Below are 3,783 nucleotides of genomic sequence, written 5' to 3'. Positions count from 1 at the left end.
GTGATATTGTGTATTTCGTCGGCATGTTTTGTCACGATTGAAGAGGCTATTTTTACTTTAGACCCCCATTCTTTCGTAGCAAAATCATATTGGCTGTGAAGAAAAGTATTCTAATTGATTCAAAATTTCGGGTTCTGAATTTAAACTTTTTAGAATTATTTAATCGTTTGCCATTGTATTTTGTCACGATTAAAAATTTGTTTTCATTCTTCGTAGCAAAAAATTATTATTATATTAAAATTAAATAATTTTCTTTGATTATGTCAATATTAAAGAAGTTTAAATCTCTTCACTTACCTTCATCATCAGAATTTTCGTCCTCTGCAGAATTAAAAAATATATTAAATATATTAGGTGTTGTGTTGTGAGATAGCTTGGGTCATATATATTTAATCCTATGCTGATAATTTAGTTAATTATCGAGAGGTTCTAAAGGTTCTCATTATTCTTAAGGAATACCGGTTTAGCACGAAACAAAGTGTATATTAAATTATTATAATATCACATTATAAATATAACACTATATTTAATACTATTACTGTAAAAATGTTAAACGCTAAACTTTTGTAATCATACAACTTTACTTAAGTTTAACTTAACTCAAGTGCAATAATTTTTGTGATATTGTGTATTTCGTCGGCATGTTTTGTCACGATTGAAGAGGCTATTTTTACTTTAGACCCCCATTCTTTCGTAGCAAAATCATATTGGCTGTGAAGAAAAGTATTCTAATTGATTCAAAATTTCGGGTTCTGAATTTAAACTTTTTAGAATTATTTAATCGTTTGCCATTGTATTTTGTCACGATTAAAAATTTGTTTTCATTCTTCGTAGCAAAAAATTATTATTATATTAAAATTAAATAATTTTCTTTGATTATGTCAATATTAAAGAAGTTTAAATCTCTTCACTTACCTTCATCATCAGAATTTTCGTCCTCTGCAGAATTAAAAAATATATTAAATATATTAGCTGTTGTGTTGTGAGATAGCTTGGATCATATATATTTAATCCTATGCTGATAATTTAGATAATTATCGAGAGGTTCTAAAGGTTCTCATTATTCTTAAGGAATACCGGTTTAGCACGAAACAAAGTGTATATTAAATTATTATAATATCACATTATAAATATAACACTATATTTAATACTATTACTGTAAAAATGTTAAACGCTAAACTTTTGTAATCATACAACTTTACTTAAGTTTAACTTAACTCAAGTGCAATAATTTTTGTGATATTGTGTATTTCGTCGGCATGTTTTGTCACGATTGAAGAGGCTATTTTTACTTTAGACCCCCATTCTGTCGTAGCAAAATCATATTGGCTGTGAAGAAAAGTATTCTAATTGATTCCAAATTTCGGGTTCTGAATATAAACTTTTTAGAATTATTTAATCGTTTACCTTTGTATTTTGTCACGATTAAAATATTTGTTTTATTTAGTCTTATTAAGTCAATATTAAAGAAGTTTAAATCTCTTCACTTACCTTCATCATCAGAATTTTCGTCCTCTGCAGAATTAAAAAATATATTAAATATATTAGCTGTTGTGTTGTGAGATAGCTTGGATCATATATATTTAATCCTATGCTGATAATTTAGATAATTATCGAGAGGTTCTAAAGGTTCTCATTATTCTTAAGGAATACCGGTTTAGCGCGAAACAAAGTATATATTAAATTATTATAATTTCACATTATAAATATAACACTATATTTAATACTGTAAAAACGTCAAATGCTGAATTTTGTAATCATAAAACTTTACTTAAGTTTAACTTTACTCAAGTGCAATAATTTTTGTTATATTGTGTCTTTCGTCGGCATGTTTTGTCACGATTGAAGAGGCTATTTTTACTTTGCGCAGCAAAATATATTTATTATATTTAAGTCTCACATACGTAGATTTTTAAACTTTTTCAAATTATTTGATCTTTCTTCGTTGTGTTTTGTAAGATATACGTTTTAATTTTTCTTAGCAATACAAGTTATAGCGTTATATTAAAATAACTTAATTTTCTTTGATTAGGTCCGTATTAAGGAGGCAAAGCAGCAAAATATATTCCTTCCATTAATAAAATAACTTTCTTTGATTAGATTCATATAAAAATAAGATTACACCCCCTACATACCTTCGCCTCCGGAACTTTCTCCTCCTATGGAATTAAGTAAAAATATTAAATGTATTTTATGTTGTGTTGTAAATGTGAATTCAAACTACATCAAACATGTGGGATCATGATTGTTATAGTGTAAACATTTGTAATAATGTCATAACATAATGCATTGCCATGGAGATGTAAAATTTGTCAATCCAAAAATCATTATATTCAAAATATTTCATCCTAGAACATATAAATATTATACATATAAGTTATGTACACATGTTGACGGCGATGATTTGCGTCTATAATGAAAAATATACTGTATGTAAAGTGAGATGATTTTGACTCACCAGCCGTTGCTGAAATTATAAGGAAAAAAAACGTTTAAATAAATGAAATAAACAAAATTTGATATATGCATAGTTAGAAACTTACAATTTATAACTATACGGAGACAAGCGCAAAAAATATAGCTACAATACTATTACTGTCAATACTAGTACTATTAACCATATAAGGTATGTATTACATTTAGATCTATACTTAAATCTAGATATAAAAAAACAAATAGCAGTCTATGGTCCATCATGGCTATAAAAGCGTAAATACGCTATGTTCCTTATGGTAGTTTAAGGGAAGAGCATATGTTCAGCAGTGGACAATAAACGGATGAAATGATAATGAACTCATACACAGCGCTATTTTATCCTAAACTAAGTAGGGTTTGTACTATGGGTACCTATTTCGTAACTGATTGACATAACTTTTATTTTGTAAATACGTACTTATTGAGAAGGGGGGGGGGGGTGAATTGTTAGTATTCTATCTAGTCACATATAAAAAAATATGCTTGTTTGGGAATTAAGATATGTCCATTTTCAAACAAATAAGTATTTTTGTAATATATATACTAAATGTTAACTCACCGTTTGATGCAGCTATAGAGATAAAAAAATAATGTTTAAGTAAACAAAAAATTAAAAAATACATTGATTGTTTACCTTTTAAATTAAAAATGGAAATGAATTTTATATGCTACTAGCTTTATCTCGCGACTTCATCTGCGTGACCGGGATAAAAAGTAACCTCTATCCTTTTCCATTCTATATAGTACATATATCTATACCAAACATGGAGATTGGTTGAGTCGTTAGGGCGCAAATAACAGGTAACAAACAAATAAACAAACGATATAGATACGATAAAGATTTATATCATTAGTAAAGATTGTTATACAAATTGTATAAATAGATATAACAATAGCTAATACTGTGTTAAGATATACTTCATTGTTTTTTCTTTGCGTAATAAACGTTCTACTTTCAGTTATATTTTCTATTATTTCTATCAACGGCTGACTGGTAAATAATACAGCAGTTATGTGGTATTAACTTCACGTTTTATATTTTTGGGTTGATTGAAATTATATTTTATACATAACCCCAATATTGAGCAAATACTTCGTCACGAAAATAAGTATTTCATAACATGATTAGTTCCTAATAGCTAGATGGATTAAATGTAGTTTTCTTCCACAAACGGCATCATTTACGACTAAATTTTTACATATTCTATAGGTAAAAATTGTAATGTTCTAAGTAATTTTAGTATAAACAAAAACGGAAGTAAGAAGGGAAAAAGAAGAGTGTAAAGTAAAAGTTAAAAAGAAAACAGA

The sequence above is a fragment of the Galleria mellonella genome, unplaced genomic scaffold (genome assembly GCF_026898425.1).
Source record: "Galleria mellonella isolate WM207_F2 unplaced genomic scaffold, CSIRO_AGI_GalMel_v1 utg64, whole genome shotgun sequence".
Lineage (NCBI taxonomy): Eukaryota > Metazoa > Arthropoda > Insecta > Lepidoptera > Pyralidae > Galleria > Galleria mellonella.
This window is presented reverse-complemented; position numbering follows the sequence as displayed.